This window comes from Bos indicus x Bos taurus, chromosome 2 (assembly GCF_003369695.1).
Source record: "Bos indicus x Bos taurus breed Angus x Brahman F1 hybrid chromosome 2, Bos_hybrid_MaternalHap_v2.0, whole genome shotgun sequence".
NCBI lineage: Eukaryota > Metazoa > Chordata > Mammalia > Artiodactyla > Bovidae > Bos > Bos indicus x Bos taurus.
This window is the reverse complement of record NC_040077.1, coordinates 28,078,480-28,097,650: the sequence shown is the minus strand read 5'-3', so window position 1 is coordinate 28,097,650 and position 19,171 is coordinate 28,078,480. Positions and strand designations below refer to the sequence as shown.

At 41.2% G+C, this 19,171-nt stretch overlaps 1 long non-coding RNA gene across 1 annotated transcript in view; it reads left to right on the top strand.

Annotated features, from left to right (window-relative positions):
• The first annotated feature begins 4,413 nt into the window (after nucleotides 1-4,413).
• Nucleotides 4,414-19,171, top strand: part of LOC113903030 — a 62,463-nt gene continuing 47,705 nt past the window's right edge. Inside the window, exons 1-2 of the long non-coding RNA XR_003513987.1 lie at nucleotides 4,414-4,694; nucleotides 7,993-8,052. This is a non-coding gene — a long non-coding RNA (uncharacterized LOC113903030). The remainder of the gene's footprint in view (nucleotides 4,695-7,992; nucleotides 8,053-19,171) is intronic.

Genomic DNA, 19,171 nt, shown 5'->3' with positions numbered 1-19,171 from the left:
CAAAGTCCTGGTCCCAAAATCTGCCAGAGGGAGAACCCAACAGAGCTGCCTCCCTGGGCCCACAGTGGATTGCTGGTAACTAGCTCAGGTTTTAGCCCTACTTCTGTGTGTTCATGCCCACAAAGTTAATAGAACCCACTGTGGCTACAGCCTTGCCCACTGACAAGGAGGATGCTATGACAGATCCAGGCTCCTTCTTCCCTGTGTTGATGGTGGGGCTCCTATGGAGGATCAATGCTTTTTATGTCAGGTAATTTTATTTTTTGGCAGCACATCTTTCAAACAGAAACATTTTTGAGCAGTATACCCAAGACCTTTGCTGGGTACCATGAAATATACAAAAAGATATAAAATTGGGTCATTGCACTCCAGGCAGCTGAAAGGACATGGTATGCTGCAACAGAAAGAGAATGGGCCTCGGGGTCTTATTCCCTGGTTAAAATCCCTGCTTATATTCATGTTAGCAGCTTCCTTAGCCAATTTACTTAACTTCTCAGAGACTCAATTGCTTCATCTGTACAGCCCTGAGAAAATACCGAATTCTCAATATATTATTAAAATATGACTTTAAAATACCTATTTTAGTACCTAGATCTAACACCTGCACAATGTGTTAAAAAAAAAAAAAGTTGGCAAGGAGATCATATCCTATGAAAATATAGGCAGGAAATGCTTAGTGCTAAATTGATAACATAGATGATCATTACTGTAGAATTCAGAGGAAGGAGATCATTTCTAGGAGAATGTGGTCATAGCATATTGATTGAAGAAACAAGAACCAAAGCTGAATCCTGAAAGGGTAGTAGTCTGTGAAAAGCAAGGGCATCACCACAGGAAAGGAAAGCCATGATGTGGACACAAGTGTGAGCTGAAAATATTTGGATATAGGCAGAACTGACTTGGAGTAGAGGACAGAAAATGGGAAAGGCCAATTATGGTCAAATTAGAGAGGACATTGGAGGGGGAAATGTCCCCCTCCAATGGAGGAGGAATCCACTCCAGTATTCTTGCCTGGAGAATCCCAGGGATGGAGGAGCCTGGTGGGCTGCCGTCTATGGGGTCGCACAGAGTCAGACACGACTGAAGCGACTTAGCAGCAGCAGCAGCAGAGAGGGCATTAAATGCCAGGCTAATGAGTTTGGGCTTTTCTCATAGGAAGCCTCTTTAGATTTACGAACAGGGTTATAATGTGATGCAAATAGTGTTTTGGATTGATGACATTTTGGCAGCCAGCCATATGGATTGGGGTCTGCAAGAGAGACAAGAAGGTCAAAGACTGTCTTAAACTGTAGGATAAACATTAGCTAATAAGGACATCTTTTAGGGTGCTGACACTGGAAAGAGAATGGAATAGAAGAGAAAGTTGTGTTCATCATGAAAGTAAGAACTGAAAAGACTTAATTTTGAGTAGATAATGCTAAGTGGTGACAAGAAGGGAGCCTCCAGAGATGACATCCACATTTTTAAGCCCAGTGACTAGACAAGTAATAGCACCATTTGAAAAAGAGCAGAGAAGAACAATGCTCCAGCAACTTGGAGAAAATATGATTCATTTATATTAACATACTGCATTTAAAATAGAGGTGATACGATCTAGTGGAAAAGTTCCCCATTCAGTTGGACATTCAAGCCTGGTGCCAGGAGGGATGATGAGACTGAAGCTATAGAACTAAGATTCATTGGCAGCTAACACAGTCGAAGACATGGGGTGAGCGACTTTCTATTGATAGTGGCAAAGTCTCAATGACTAAAACTTGGCATGTTTGTAATTATTAAGAGCAGAAAATGGAGCTAGTGAAGAGAATAAAGGTCAGAGAGAATGGATAAGAACTAAGTAATATGGTGCTTCGAAAGCCAAATGAGAGAAGAGGGTCAAAAAGAAGATGCGAACAGAAGATGAACCACGTCAGATACTGCAGAAAGATTGATGTGAACGAGAAATTGATAATGTCAGTGGGTTCAGCTCTTATGAGACCAGTGCTCTTCCTGCCTATGGGTTCAGAATGCTGGGAGGGCTGACTGCAGAACAAAAGAGAGGTACAAGATAGTGGTGGAAACTGAGGGTCCTGAGAGCAGACCACCTGGATTTCAATTGAGTCTCCAGGCTTGCTATGTGATCTTGTGCAAGTTGTTTAACTCCTTTATGCCTCCATGTCTCCATCTTTAGAATGGAGATAATAATGATAAAAATAGCAGCTAACTCTTGAGGTTTTTGTGAGGCTAAAGGACAATGTATATACATTGCCTAATGTATAGGCACAGAGTAGGCACTCAAATGCTATTTATCATTCAAACTGTGAGTAGTCATTCATCAAATCCATTTCACCTGCTTTTACTAATCAATGTCATCTACAGTAGACTTGCGTGTCCTCCAGGTGGAAAGTAGACTAAACAATAAGATATTTGCCTGAGTTGTTTTCCAGGAACTTGGAGTCAGCTGTGTCTGGTTCCAACTGAACTGGGTAAGACTGGATAAGACTACTGACCCTTCAGCTGGGCATGCGTGAGTGTATGCTCAGTGATCTTTGGATGTTAGAGAGCCAAAAACTCCACCCTCAGATCATGCTAAATGCCTTTATTTTCTTTTTCTTTTAAACATGCAGAGGCTTGTAGCTTAGGTAAGCCTGTGCACAACAATGACGACCGCACATTTTCCTAATCACCTTTTCGCACACCCCAGACCATTATGATTCTTTATTTTTTATCCCATAAATGTCCCATGCCACTTGATTTCTAGAAGACAGAGCTGAGACTGTCTCCCATCTCCTTGCTTGGCTTGCCTTGTGAATAAACCCCCTCTGCCACAGAGCTTGATACCCTAGCATTTTAGCTTGCTGTACATCAGGCAAAATGAACCTGGTTCCATAACACCATTTCTTGTTATTAGCATTACTGTTACAGGAAGCGGATACTGGGTGGCATTTGGTCAAGAGTCTGGGTAAGGAAAAGCAGAAGTACAGTAGCAGGATAGCTTGGGAGTGCTTCCCAGGCACAGGTGTGTACATGTCTGCAGGCAGTTGGGAAGGGGAGACAAGGCAGGAGTAGACACTGAAGATACTAGGGAGGAGACAATGTGATGGAGCAGAGTCATGGAGGGAAAGAAGAGAGTGTGGATTTCAGGATCCAGTTTGACTAATTATCCTGGGAAAGACGGGCTAGACACCACCTGAGTTCATAAAAAGTCTACTCATATAGAGATGGAATTTTGAAGAGACTAGAGGGAGAACAAGAAAACACACAAGTTTTTTTTCCCACCCAGCAAAGGAAGCACTGACGCATTGGCCAAAAGTGAGAAGAATTGAGTGGATGAAGGTCTCTGCAAGTATTTGCAAAGTTTCATTAACATTCTCTTTTCAAGTTTAAACTTCTTCAGACATTTTTTTTTTAATCTCCATAGTGGCTCCAAGTAGAAAGTAAAGAACAAAGGGTTAAAAGCAATTCAAAAATATTGTAGGATTAGTCTAGTACCATCCAGCAGTATGGATAAGAGAGCTGGCAGTGGAAACCAGCCCTCAGCCTGGTAAGTCCACGACCCTTCTGTTGGGAGGCAAACCAAGGAGGAAAAGGCTGGCTTCTCAAAGCCTCTTCAAGGTCCTTTTAGGTTTTAAAGAGCTTTTCTTTTTTACCTAGAGTAACATTTGATATTGAGTAGTCTGCCAGGTTTAACTTCTCTTGGGAAGCACAATTTCTCAGGACATTTTGAATCATATAAAGGTCTGAACACCATTATCTGCCTCTCATTCTCACTTTTCATTCTTTTTTTCATTAGCCATGGAACCTACTATGTATAAAGCCACAGAGCCTCCAAGATAGATGGAGCATAGTCTTTGTGAAATGTTGCTTTCTCAATAAAAAAAAAAAAAAAAACAATTTTCACCAAAGTTTGTATCTAGGGTAAACAGGGGAACTAAGTCTGATAGTTTGGTCCTTGGTTTCCCAAATCATCATTCTGGGGTAGTCGAAAGAGAGCATACAGTCATTTTTCGGACTGGTGCTGGGAGACTCAGATTGGTAGCTGTATGTGCCCTCACCTGCTTTCTGCGTTCTCTCTTTGCAATAAATTAAATTAAATTAAGAATAAAAATAAATTAAATTTCTTTTGGTGCAACAGCTTCAAATATTAAACCAGAAAGTGTGGAGGAAAGAGTTTGTCCTGCCGGGCTATAAGCCTGTTTGATCCCAAGGGAATATGGGCATGTCAGATGCTATAAACAAGCAGAGGAAAATTCTGATGAAGATAAAGTGCTATGCGCCATAGTTCGTTATTCTGAGCAGCTTTGAGGCTGCCAGGACAATAGACTCACTTCTGTTTTTGCCGTCAGTATCGCTCTGAAGATGGCTTATTTGTAAAAGGAGCAGGATCAAGGCTATGCATTCATTTGTAAAAGATGCCACCACACACATTCTGCAGCTAATACCGTGTTCATGAACTTTACCTGTGACTAAATACATTTCATTTCTTACAGCTGAGCTTCAGTAATTGGTTTTTGCAGCCACAAACACATCCATCAAGGAAGATGTGAGAAGCCCAGGGCTCTCTCACTCTGCTTTTTGAAATGGCTTTTGCTGCAGATGGGAAATGCCATCCCAGCTCTGAGTTGGCAGGTCTTGAGGTCAAACCTTAGAGAGCTGGCACCTAGAAACTCCAAGGCAAGGAGGAGCAGGTGGCTTTGGAAGAGTAAATGACCCTGAAGGTAAGCAACAGGGAGGGGGAGAAGCAAACGACAGTGGGCGGAAAGTGGTGGCTAGGCAGTCTGCAGAAATGAGCCTCCCATCTCCAGCGCACAGCAGCTCCATGTTCTGTTTTTCCAGGTCCCTGCAGTCATGGAGGTCTCCAGGTGCCCACTAGGCCACAAAGTCATATAGCATAACCCAATCCAGGCTAAACTACCAATGGGAACTGAAGAATCATCATGCTGTTTGGAATTTGGCTGTGAAAAGGAAATGTGGCTCATCCAGTGAATTGATTAGTTAATTTATTCAGAAAAAATTAAGGAGCATTTGCTTTGGCCTTGAAAGTGCTGAATTATACACTTCAACAGTTTGGTTCACTGTGTCCCACATTTCCAAGAGAATTAGATTAGTTGGTATAACCCTGATATATACACATAAAATTGACATGAAAATAAGCACCAGGATTCCAGAAATGCATCAATGAGATATGCAGAATAATCATATTTTACTTTCTGGACTACCAGCTCTAGAGACAATTATGATGTAAGGAAATTTGCCTTAAATTCCCTCATCCCCTCCCCTTACTCTTTTCCCCTCCACCTACTGAGACATTTACCATCTCTGGCTTTTTCCCTTCTGCCTGACATAACCTGTGTGGGCATCATCACAGCCCAATCTTTCACAGTCTCTACCCCACAAATCACCTTTTAAAAATATTTCCATCTTATATTAATAGCTATGGGTTGAGGAATTATTTTCCCAGTGCTATTTATGTTTTCAAAGCTCCTTAATTATGATAGAAAGTCACATACAGAAAGAAGCAGGGCCAGGAAGGAGATTTTGGGGGACAGGAGGGTTATTCTCAGGACATTTTGAATCATATAAAGGTCTGAACACCATTATCTGCCTCTCATTCTCACTTTTCATTCTTTTTTTCATTAGCCGTGGAACCTACTATGTATAAAGCCACAGAGCCTCCAAGATAGATGGAGCATAGTCTTTGTGAAACTGTGGGTAATAATTAGTGAAATCCATTTCACCTGCCTTCACTAATGAAGGTTGTGTGAAGACTTGCCTGTCCTCCCAGCGGCACATAAACAATAAGATGTTTGTCTGTGTTGTTTTCTGGGAACTTGATCATCTTGATCAAGATGAACTGGTTAAAAGTGTGATTATTCTGCATATCCCACTGATGCTTTTTTGGAATCTTGGTGCTGATTTTAGCATCAATTTTATGTGTAGATATTAGGGTTATAGCAACACGGACCCTCCAATTGGGCACACACAAGTGTTTGAGCTCGATGACCTTTGACATCAAAGAACCTCAAACTCTGCCCTTAGAACATGTATGGGCCTGTAGCCTGGTTACACCTGCATAGAACCCCGAGCCAATTTACCTTGGGGCAGGCTGATTTTGAGATTTGTTCTCCTGTGTCCTTGCTTGGCTGCCTTGTAAATAGACCCTCTCTTCACTTGCAAACCTCAGTATCAGAGTGTGGGCTTGCTGTTTGTCAAGCAAAAAGCACCTGGTTTGGTTACAGTTGCCTTAGAGAGGCTCATAATCTGGTAGAAAAACAGCTCTTTAAACAATCAATAATAGGGTGATTTAGTAAGTGCTAAAGTAAAGTATGGTCAGGGTTTCATGAAAACTCCAGAAAGGAAATTCTGTCTCTTGCAGGAGGAAAAGATATCAGTGTTGTTAAGATTTGAGTCAGTATTTTTAAAATGTAGAAAATTGGCCTGGCTGCTAAAGGCGTAAACATGGATTCAGCAAGTAACTCAAGATCATTCCGGAAGGAAAACACGCACTGGCCTTTGGCCTTTGACTCACTGTGCCAAATTATTTCATCTACTGATAAAACCTAGAGATTTGAGGACCCTGGCTATCAGGCAGCTCTTTGGTGGAGAGAGTAGAGGGCTTTGCTGGTGTCCTCAGAGCACACAGGCTGGGCTGTGAGCACGCTGAAGGCTTGGCCCTGGTGAGAGATTCGTTTTTGAGTGTGTAGTTGTAACTGAAAGTGGAGTCTGGCTGCTCACCACTCAAAAGTCAATAAAGAGGCAAGATTGGTGGAAGGGAAAGTTTGCTTTATTTCAGATGCTAGCATGGGGATGGGGGGCAGACTCCTGTCCAAAAGCTGACTCCCTTCACACTTTGTCAGTCAACAAGAGCTTTTATAGATGGAAAGAGGGCTACATGCAGAAATAGCACAGTCAGCTCAGATAGTCATCTTGAAATTGGTCATCAGTGGTCTGACCAGCATCAACTTGATTGTTTTAAGTACAGTTAATTTTCAGTTCCAGGGTCAGTTTGTTCCCATTTCTTTGGGGCCTCAGAACTGTGTAAAATGAAGTAGTTTATGTCATGGCTTCGATTTGGTCATCATGTAGTCAGTTAACTGCTTTCATCTGGTAGGGGTTTCAGAACCCATAAGACAGCTCACAGGATATGGCTCAGAATATCATCTATAACCCTTGAGGAGGAACTAAAGGTCCTTAACTGTGCTTAGTGACTAAACTATTATTATTTATTCTTGTTGGACAGTTTTCCTTTGTGCATTTTCTCACTTCTCTGATTAGACTTATTCTCTGGCTAAAGTTTTTTTCACAGACAGAAGGCAGGTGGGAAAACATGGTCAGGGAAAGAACCACAGGGTCCTGCTCTGTTTCATAGTTAGAAGCCCAGTAGCAACCTAGAACCAGGAATACTTCTCCCAGATGTTCAGCAGGCTATAAATGAGAGCTCCTGATTGGATTTAAAACCAATAGTCCAGCACTCCAGACTCATCAGTTTAGACTTGCATTCAATTCCATCCTATCTCTGACACAGGAGATCTGATGAATTGGGGCGTGTGCTATAAAGGCACAAAGAATCAAATTGATTTTTTCCTCCACTTCTGTTTGCTTGGGTATTAGGTGCTGTGAATATAATATCAAATCCTCCCTGCCTTTTCTTTTTCTCACATTCTTGGGAACGACTATCCTCTGGAACCCAGGCTTGATCCCTGGATACCATATTTGAGATGGTCGAATGTCACGGTTAAGACCGCATGCAGGCTTTTGGAGACAGATGACCGGGTTTAAATCCAAGCCCTTTAGTTACTAGATATACAGTCTCAGCAAGTTATTCAATATCCCGTGCTTAGGGTCCCTCATCTGTACTATGGGGACAATACTACTCCCTGTCTTAAAAGCTGGTTGTGAGGATTAAACAACTTCACATATATAAGGCACTTAAAGGTGTACCTGGTAGATTGTGAACGGTCTGTACAGTTGACTTTTATCCTTCCAACTGCTGAGCACACTAATATTTCATTCCAGATTGCAGGAAGGAGGACCTGTGACAAATTCAAAGAACCACCAAGGATATCCTGGACCCAGGTAAGGGCAATGACACCCTTGTTCCCTCCTCAGGACTGGGAGGCGGGAACTTTCGGTGAGCTTATAATGCAGACAGCCTGAGAGGGGCAGTTCTTTTTACTGCTGCCACCTATGAGGTAAGATGTGACCAAGTGTGCCGCCTGCTTCAGATCCCTTGGTGTAGGTAGGTGGAGAATGGACTGATTCGGTTACGGGGAGAGAAACATGGGATCAGCTTTAGGCAGCTTTGGAAAAGACTTAAAGGGATCCTGCATGTTCTGATATGATCCGGACCAGCAGGCAGGGTTCTGAAGATAAGTCATCCTAAGGAATATTCTGTGTGCAGAGCTGGCCTGTGCTCTGTGCCATGGCTCTCTGTTGCGGTGTAGGACCTGTGATCCAGGCATGAATACTTTCAATCCGTTCCCCTCCTCTTCTTCTCCACTGACTTAATCCTGACTTACTATTCCCCTAGAGTCTTCAGTTCAGTTCAGTCGCTCAGTCGTGTTCGACTCTTTGCGACCCCATGAATCGCAGCACGCCAGGCCTCCCTGTCCATTACCAACTCCCGGAGTTCACTCAGACTCTTAGGGCACCTTCTATCTGCCTGGCTGTTCCAGTGCTAGCCCCTCTGCTTCCAGTCCACTTGTCCAGGGCTGTGAGATGGATCTTTCTGAGCATTGTTCTGATCACATCAATTTTCTACTAAAAACCTTCCTTTTCTTCATGGACTTATTTACCTACGGTGCCAGCAAGTATCCTAAGTGAGCAAAGTGGACCAGACAAGATGAAAGAGGCACGCTTCAGATCTGAAAGCTTGGGAACATTCCTAACTTCCATAAGGAGAGGCACTTCCTCCCATTTATTTTGATAGTGGAGGCTTTCTAAATCTGCAGTTTACATCCCACTTTTAGTTCACACTTTGTATGAGAAATATCACTTCATTCTTAACTGTTTTAAGAAAAACAACCCTGCCAGTCAAATGATTGTTTTAGGATGTTGGTTTGATGGCATAAATGGAGATCATAGTACAGTGGCTAACTGAAGATGGGAGATTTATTTATAATTCACATGAAGGTATATGTTGGTAGGTGGTCTGGTTATGGGGATTAGCATGTTCTGTTCCATGCAGTTATATTGGGACTCTAGTCTCTCTCGTTCTCAGCAGTGGTTCTCGATGTCTTAATCAAGGACTTTTGGGGGCATCCCTGAGAGTTTCAAGGGTTTATAATATCAAAATAATTTTAATGAGGTATAGTTGATGCATAGTATTATATTATTTTCAAGCATACAATGTACTAATTAAAATTTTTATATATTATATTCGATTTAAAATAATCATAAAACATTGGCTATATTTCTTGTGCTGTACAATATATGCGTGTAGCTTTTTTGTACTTAGTATCTTCTACCTCTTAATCTTCTATCCCTATCTTGTGCCTTGTCCCTCCCTCTCCCGGTTGGTAACCACTAGTTTCTTCCCTGTATCTGAGTCTGTTTTCCTATATATATGTGTTTTTTTGATTCCACATATAAGTAATGGCATACAGTATATGTCTTTCTCTGACTTATTTCAATAAGCATAACTTACTCAGTAAGCATGGGCTGCCTAGCGCCGGGGTTAATAATTAGCCACCTGTTGCTCTGGCTAAGCCATGAAAAAAATCACCATGGGAAAAGAATAAAAGCAAAATACAGCATAACCCAAATAAAAGTACCTTGGGTTGATCAGTTGGGGTTGTCATGCCCTGCTAAGCTAAGGCAAAACGTAGTGCGAACCTTGGAACACCAGGTCAGTGCAAGTTCAGAGCACTGCCTGTGCACACGTGAAGATGTTTTCCCAAGGCATATGTTGGTCTATGACCTCCAGCTAGGTGATAGCCCTTGTACAAGAAAATAACAAAGATAGGTTAAAGTAATCAATAAAATGGGAGACGTGACCAGGGACACAGGAGGCTGACTTCATTGTAACACAACAGATGCTTTCTGCTTGCCAAGACACTAAATAAAAGTGATGCGGCTCCAAGCAACAGGGCTCTTGACCAAGAGGTCTTGAGTCCCCCAGTCCCATCTTTAAAACTTTACTTCTGTCTCTAGTTTCTTTTTCCCAAACTATGCATTGACCACTTTCAATCCCTACCTGCTGTGCTGGCTGCAGCAGCCTAGGTCCATGCACATTGTTGCAAATGGTAGAATTTCATTCATTTCCGGGACTGAGTAATACTCCATTGTGTGTGTGTATATACCACATCTTAATCCAGTCATCTGTCAACAGCACTTTGGTTTTTTCTGTATCTTGGCTATTGTAAATACACTCCTATGAACATTGGCGTGCATATATCTTTTTGAATGAGTGTTTTCAAGGTGTTGTTTTTTTTTTATGCATACCCAGGAGTGTAATTACTTAAATCAGATGATAGTTCTATTTTTAGTTTTTTGAAGAACTTCTACACTGTTTTCCATAGTGGCTGCACCGATTTATATTCTCACCAACACTGAGAACCCTTTTCTCTACACCATTTCCAGGATTTGATGATAGCCATTGTGTCGGAGAAGGCAACGGCACCCAACTCCAGTACTCTTGCCTGGAAAATCCCATGGACAGAAGAGCCTGGTAGGCTTCAGTCCATGGGGTTGCTAAGAGTCGGACATGACTGAGCGACTTCACTTTCACTTTTCACTTTCATGCATTGGAGAAGGAAATGGCAACCCACTCCAGTGTTCTTGCCTGGAGAATCCCAGGGACGGGGAAGCCTGATGGGTTACCGTCTATGGGGTCGCACAGAGTCGGACACGACTGAAGCGACTTAGCAGCAGCAGCAGCAGAAGCATTGTAACAGGTGTGAGGCGATTTCTCACTGTGGTTTTGATTTGCATATCCATGATTAGTAATGTTGAGAATCTTTTCATGTGCCTGTTGGCCATCTGAATGTCTTCTTTGAGTTCCTCCTATGTTTTAATCAAGTTTTTTTTTTAATTAATTGTATGACCTGTTTATATCCTTTGGATATTGACTCCTTATTTGTCATATCATTTTCAAGTACTTTCTCCCATTCAGCAGGTTGTTCATTTTTGTCAAAGATTTCATTTGCTGAATAAAAGCTTTTAAGTTTAATTGGGTTCCATTTGTTCATTTTTGCTCTTATTTCCTTTGCCTTAGGAGACCACAAAAAATATTGCTAAAATTTATGTCTAAGAGTTCTCTGCCTATGTTATCTTCTAGAAATTTTAGAGCTTCGGATCTTACATTTAGATCTTTACTCAGTTTTAAGTTTACTTTTGTATTGGGGTGAGGAAATGCTCTAAGCTTATTCTTTTACATGTAGCTGTTCAGTTTTCTCAGCACCACTTATGAAAGTGACCGTCTTCTGCATTGTATATTCTTGCCTCCTTTGTTGTTGATTTATTGACTGTAAGTGTGTGGGTTTATTTCTGGACTCGATTCTGTTCCGTAGATCTACATATGTCTGGGTTTGTGTCAATACCATACTGTTTTGAATATTGTAACTTTGTAGTATAGTCTCAAGTCAGAGCACATGGTACCTCCAGCTTTGTTCTTTTTTCTCAAGATTGCTTTGAAATGTGGGGTCTTTTGTTGTTCCATATAAACTTTAGGATCATGTGTTCTACTTCTGTGAAAAATGTCCTCAGTATTTAGATAGGGATTGCATTAAATCTATAGGTTGCTTTGTATAGTATAGCTATTTTGATAATATTGATTCTTCCAGTCCAAGAGCATGGGATATCTTTCCCTTTTTACCATCAGTTTCCTTCGTCAATGTTTTATAGTTTTTTTTAAATTTTATTTTATTTTTAAACTTTACAATATTGTATTAGTTTTGCCAAATATCGAAATGAATCCGCCACAGGTATACATGTGTTCCCCATCCTGAACCCTCCTCCCTCCCCATACCATCCCTCTGGGTCGTCCCAGTGCACCAGCCCCAAGCATCCAGTATCATGCATTGAACCTGGACTGGCAACTCGTTTCATACATGATATTATACATGTTTCAATGCCATTCTCCCAAATCTTCCCACCCTCTCCCTCTCCCACAGAGTCCATAAGACTGTTCTATACATCAGTGTCTCTTTTGCTGTCTCGTACACAGGGTTATTGTTAGCATCTTTTTAAATTCCGTATATATGCGTTAGTATACTGTATTGGTGTTTTTCTTTCTGGCTTACTTCACTCTGTATAATAGGCTCCAGTTTCATCCACCTCATTAGAACTGATTCAAATGTATTCTTTTTAATGGCTGAGTAATACTCCATTGTGTATATGTACCACAGCTTTCTTATCCATTCATCTGCTGATGGACATCTAGGTTGCTTCCATGTCCTGGCTATTATAAACAGTGCTGTGATGAACATTGGGGTACACGTTTTAAGTGTATAGCTGGCTCACCTCCTTGGTTAAGTTTTTTCCTTAGTTTTTTTTTTTTTTTTAATTCAATTTTAAAAGTTACTGTTTTGGTGTTTTTTTTTTTTTTTGCTTTCTGATAGTTCATTATTAGTTCATAGAAAAGCAACAGATTTATGTATATTAATCTAGCATCCTACAACTTTACAGAATTCATTTATTCTGTCAGTTTTTGTTTTGCGAAAGACTTAGTATGTTATTCACAAATAGTGACAGTTTTGCTTCTTCCTTTCCAATTTAGATGCCTTTTGTTTCTTGTCTGATTGCTGTGACTGGCAATATTGTGTTAAATAGAAGTGGCAAGCATGAGCATTTCTATCTTGCTATTAATTTTAGAGGAAAGACTTTTAGCTTTTCAGCATTGAGTATGATGTTAGCTGTGGATGTATTAGTCCATTTGTCATAAGTGGACTTTATTTTGTTGAGATATGTTCCCTTTACATGATTTTTGAGGGTTTTTTTTTTATCATGAATGAATATTGAATTTTGTCAAATGCTTTCTCTGCATCTGTTGAGATGATCACGTGATTTTTATCCTTTTTGTTGGCTTGGTGTGTAATGTTTTTTTGTGAATATTGAACTATCCCTGCATCCCTAAAATAAATCCCACTTAATCAAGATGTATAATCCTTTTTGTATATTGTGTGTGTGTATATACCAGTATATATTTATATATAAAATCAGTTTACTAATATTTTGAGAATGTTTGCATCATATTCATCAGAGATATAGGCCTGTAATTTTCTTTCTCTTTTCTCTTTTTTGGTGTTGTCTTTTTTTGGTTTGAGTATTGGGATAATGGTGGACTTACAGAATGAATTTGGGAGTGTCTGTCCTCTTCAATTTTTTTGAATAGTTTGAGAATATTAGCTCTATTTTGTTACAAGTTACTGTCAAGCTATAGAATTCTGGCCTTTTTTTGCTGAGAGTTGTTTTTAATTACAAATTCAATTTCACTACTAGTGATCAGTTGGTTCAAATTGTCTTTCTGATTCAGTCTTGGAAGGTTGAATGTTTCTAGAAATTTGTACATTCCTTCTAAGTTGTTTAAATTGTTGGCATATAACTGTGAATGGCGTTCTCTTAAGATTTTTTGTATCTCTGGTGTTGGTGGTCATTTTTCCTGTCATTTCTTATTTTGTTTATTTGGGTCCTCTCTCTTTTCTTCTTGAAGATCCTAGCTAAAGTTTGTCAATTTTGTTTATCTTTTCCAATGAACAGCTATTAATTTCACTGATCATTTTCTGTTGTTTCTTTAGTTTCCATTTTATTTAGTTCCTCTCTGATCTTATTCCTTCTGCTGACTTTGGGCTTCATTTGTTATTTCTCTAATTTCTTTAGAAATTAGATGGTAGAAAGTTAGATGGTAGGTTTGATTGTGTATTTGAAGTTTTTCTTTTTTCTTGAGGCAGGCCTATGTTTCTGTAAACTTCCCTCCTAAAATGCTTTTGTTGTGCCGCAGCTGCAATTCATGGGGTTGCAAAGAGTCTGAACGGACTGAGCGACTGAACTGAACTGATACATTTTGGAAAGTTGTGTTTCCATTTCTGTTTGTCTCAAGGTGGTTTTGGATATCCTCTTTGATTTCATCAGGGATCCAATGGTTTTATAGTATTTATAGAATGTTGTTAGTATCCATGGGTTTGTGCTTTCCCATTTTTCTTTCTGTAATTGACATAGTTTCATACCATTCTGGTTAAAAAAATGCTTGATATAATTTCTGTGCTATCAAATTTGTCAAAAGTAGTTTCATGGCCTAACATGTCATCTATCCTTTAAGTGCACATAGTGTGTTCTTCAGAATGTGTATTCTACTGTTTTAGATGGAAGATCCTGCAGATATCTAAGTGTAACTGGTCTATTTTGTCATTTATTTATTTAAGTCATTTATTTACATTTTATTTACATTATTTATGTCATTTATTTAAGACCTTCTTGACTGACTTTTTTCTCCTAGATGATCTCTCCATTAATATAAGTAGTATATTAAAGCCCCCTACTATTACTGTGGGCTTCCTTTGTAGCTCAGCTAGTAAAGAATCTGCCTGCAATGAAGGAGGCCTGGGTTTGATCCCTGGGTTGGGAAGACCCCCTGGAGAAGGGAGAGGCTACCCACTCCAGTATTCTAGCCTGGAGAGTTCCATGGACTGTTTAGCCCATGGGGTTGCAAAGAGTTGGACACAACTGAGCGACTTTCACTTTCACTATTACTGTATTATCGTGAATTTCTTCCTTTATGTCTGTTAGTGTTTGCTTTATATATTTAAATGCTCCTGTACTGGATGCATATTTGAGTATAACACCCTCTTCTTGTATTGATTCTTGTATTGATCCCTTTGTCATTATATGATGCCCTTCTTTGTCTTTATTATAAACTTTAAGAGCTATTTTGTCTGGTGTGAATGTTACTACTGCTGTCTTTTTATACCTTTTTTTCATCCCTTCACTTTTAGCCTGTGTGTGTCTTTAGCTTTGAAATGAATGTCTTGTATGCAGTGTATGGATAGGTTTTGTTTTTTTATCCAATCAGCCACCCCATGTCTTTTGGAGCATTTAGTCCATTGACATTTAAAGTAATTATTCACCAGTGTGTACTTATTACTATTTTATTGCTTGTTCTCTGGTTATTTTTAGTTCTTCTCTGTTCATTTATTTCGCTGTAGTTTGATTTTCATTAGTGATATGATTGTATTCTTTTCTTTCTAGTTTAGTATTGTAGTGTATTGACTTGTAGTTACTACAAGGTTCATAAATGTTAACCTATAAACTATATCTACTCATTTTAGACTGTTACTTTAAGTTCAAACACATTCTAAAAGATCTATGTTTTTTGTTCTCCTCCTTCACATTTTGTGATGTCATATTTTGTATCTTCATGTTTATTCCTTCATTATTTTTTGCAGTTACACTTTTACATTTTTTTGTCTTTTAATCTTCATATTAGCTTATTTAAGTGTTTGAGCCTCAGCCCTTACTATGTATTTGCCTTTCCTAATAGAATTTTTCCTTTCCTTAGATCCTTACTTTTTGTTAGAGCAGTTTCTTTTCTGCTTAGAGAAGACCATTAACATTTTCTTTTAGGGTAGGTTTTGTATTGATGAACTGTTAATTTCGTTTGTCTGAGAAGTTCTTTCTGTCTGTCTCAGTTCTGAATGATGGTATTGCTGGGTAGAGTGTTCTAGGCTGCAAATGTTTCCCTTTCAGCACTTTGAATATATCAGCACTCCCTCCTGACCTGCAAAGCTTTTGTAAAGATACCAGTTGATAACCTTAGGGAGCTTCCTTGCACATGACTTTGGTTTTTCTCTTGCTGCTTTTAGAATTCTCTAACTTTTGCCATTTTAGCTGTTATGTTTTTGTGTGGGTCTGTTTGAATTCCTTTTGTTCTGGACACTCTATGCTTCCTGTACTTAAATGTAGTTTTTCAGGCTTGTGAAGATTTTAGCCATAATCTCAAATATTCTGTCTACCCCTTCTCTCTCTCCTTTCCTTCTGGGACCCCTGTAATGGGAGTATTGGTATGCTTGGTATTATCCCAGAGATATTTTAAGATATTTTAGCTTAAATCTCTCCCTCAGCATCTGCCACCCCCACCCTGGTGTGGAGCTGCACTGTGGGGCATGCAGAGCTGTGTGAACTTGGCATGTGTTGGTGCATGCCCTGTGGTGGTCCAGCTGCCATCAGAGATCAAGAATGTTTCTGAAGTGCTGTCGTTTTTGCATTCCTCCTTATCCCTTGTTCTGCTGTCAATTCCTTCTAGTACGTTTTTCATTTCAGTTATGGTATTCTTCAATTCTGACTGGTTGTTTTTAATATTTTCTAGTTCCTTGTTAAAAGTCTCACTGTGTTCCTCTAATTCAGTTAGCATTCTTATTACTACTGCTATGGACTCTTTATCTGGTAAGTTGTTTGTTTCTGTTTCATTATGTTTTCAGGGATTTTTCTCTTGTTTTTTCAGTTGAGACTAGTTTCCTGTTTTCTCATTTTGCTTAACTTTCTCTGTCTCTCTGAATTTAGGTGAAACAGTTAACAGTTACAGTCTTGTAGTGGTGTCTATATCTGGAAGCATCCCTATGCAGTCTGCCTGTGCCCAGTGGCTTTGGTAGGAGATCTGGATTTGACATGAACACAAGTCACATCTTACATCAGGGTGTGCTGGCAGCTATCACCTTGGCACGATGTGGGGCTGAAGATGGAGGGGTACTTGAGCCAGATCCAGGGGTGAGGCAAGGAGGCCCCTCTGCTCAGGGGTCATCACCTATCAAAGGAAGATCCAGGCCCTGGTCTCAAATTGTTGGAGCAGAAGCCCTGAGGGTCAGGTCCAAGCTGGCTCCACTCTCTTTAAATGTGACCTCCCCTCCATCCCAGCACCGGCATCCTTGGCCCTGGCAGGAGCAGTGCTGAAGCATGAGGACCATGAGGGCTCTCAGCTTGTGACAAGGTATGGGATGTGGTGGTCTAGCCTCAGATAATGGTCCAGGCTGCTTTTGATGTGCTGCCTATGCAAGCACCAGTAGTAGCTTCCTCAGCCCTGTTCAGACAGTGCTTCGGGCCTGAGTGTCTTCATCCCTCACATCTGATCTCTCCCTCAGCATCTGCCACCCCCACCCTGGTGTGGAGCTGCACTGTGGGGCAGGCAGGGCTGTGTGAACTTGGCATGTGTTGGTGCATGCCCTGTGGTGGTCCAGCTGCCATCAGAGATCAAGAATGTTTCTGAAGTGCTGTCTGTGTGAGCACCAGTAAGGGCTGCCATCATCCTGCTTAGATGCTACTTTAGGTCTGAGTTGCCTGTGCATCCCAGGGCCCAGCTCTCTTCTTTGTCATGATGGCTCCTGCTTCAGTGTGGAGTTGTGCCTTACTACGTTGGGCTAAAGAGTTCACTGGGCTCAGGCTGGGGTGCACACAGGGCTGATCACAGGGAATCAGGCAGCCACCTTGGAGTTTTTAGTCTGGCTTCTCTGCCCTATCTCAGCAGCAAGCAAATATGCATGTGTTTCTCTTGAGTGGAGTCTGAGCTTCCTACCACCCTCCTGTTAGTTTCACCAGCATTCCAACCAGTCCAGGGGGCTCATCTTCCCACCTACCAGAAACTCCAAAACCCTTCCATTTCCTCCAGCCGGCTAGATGGGCTGAGCATGGGCCTGGGCCATCCAGAGCACCAAAGGGAACCTGAGCTCTTCTGCCTCCAAGCCATGTTTGAGGCCCTACTTATCCGGTTTGACCAGTACAGCCAGGCCACAGAGGATGTCTGTGCCAGTGGAAGTGGTGGTTGCATAACCTGCATGACTGCAGGAATAGTGGGCCCCAAGCCTCACTCCACACAGGCTCCTCCCCAGGCCTGCAGCCAGTCTGCCCAGCTACCTTGCCCAGGCCAGTGGAGGCACTGGCCTGGCTACAGCCCCCGGCAGGGCATCCTTGCAGGTGAAAAACAAGATCCACTCAGCAGCATTTAGCCCCAAGGGATCTGGACTCATGCCTTTCCTAGGGTGGGCCTACGGCTTCACTCTGGTTCCTGGGAGGCAGAGCAGACACCACTCAGTATTATTATTAATACTGCCACCCAGGTTTTGGGTCAAGCAGAACAGCTTCAGCCCAAAGACTGGGGTGCCCAGTATGCGTCTTAAACTACTCACTCACCATGGTGGCTCCCCTCCCGAGTAATCTCACTTTTCCTCTGAGTCCCCTCCCAAGGGCACAGGTTCCAACCTGGTCATTTCTTGCCCCTTTGTACTTGATTTTGTGGCTCTTTCTTACAGTCTTGGTCTCTTGGCCAGTTTCTAGTTAGTTTTCAGTGAGAATTGTTCCACATGTAGATGTATTTTTGAAGTGTTTGTGGGAAGGTGATTTCCACATCCTCCTACTTTGCCATCCTGATTGATCTTCCTGATAGTTTCTATTTTCAGTTATTTGAGAAACCGTCTCACTGTTTTCCATAGTGGCTGCATGAATTTGCACTCCCACTAACAGTGTAATAGGGTTCCTTTTTCTCCACACCCTCACTAATGTTTGTTATTTGTGGTCTTTTTGATGATGGCCATTCTGACAGGTGTGAGATGATCTCGTGATTTTGATTGGCTTTTCTCCAATTAGTGATGCTGAATACCTTTTCAGGTGCTTATTGGCCATCTGTATGCCTTATTTTTAAAAAATCTCTATTTTACACATCTCTTGGACTGCAAGGAGATCCAACCAGTCCATCCTAAAGGAGATCAGTCCTGGGTGTTCATTGGAAGGACTGAAGTTGAAGCTGAAACTCCAATACTTTGGCCACCTCATGCAAAGAGTTGACTCATGGACAAGACCCTATGCTGGGAAAGATTGAGGGTGGGAGGAGAAGGGGACGACAGAGGATGAGATGGCTGGATGGCATCACTGACTTGATGGACGTGAGTCTGGGTGATCTCCAGGAGTTGGTGATGGACAGGGAGGCCTGGCGTGCTGCAATTCATGGGGTCACAAAGAGTCGGGCACGACTGAGCGACTGAACTCACTGACTGACTGTATGATCTGTTTATATGTTTTGGATATAGCTCCTTATTGATCATGTCATTTGCAAATATTTTCTCCCATTCAGCAGGTTGTATTTTTGTTGATTCCCTTTGCTGTGCAAAAGCTTTTGAGTTGAATTAGGTTCCATTTGTTCATGTTTGCTTTTATTTCTTTTGCCTTAGACAGAATAAACAATGCTATGATTCATGTCAGTGTTCTGCCTATGTTC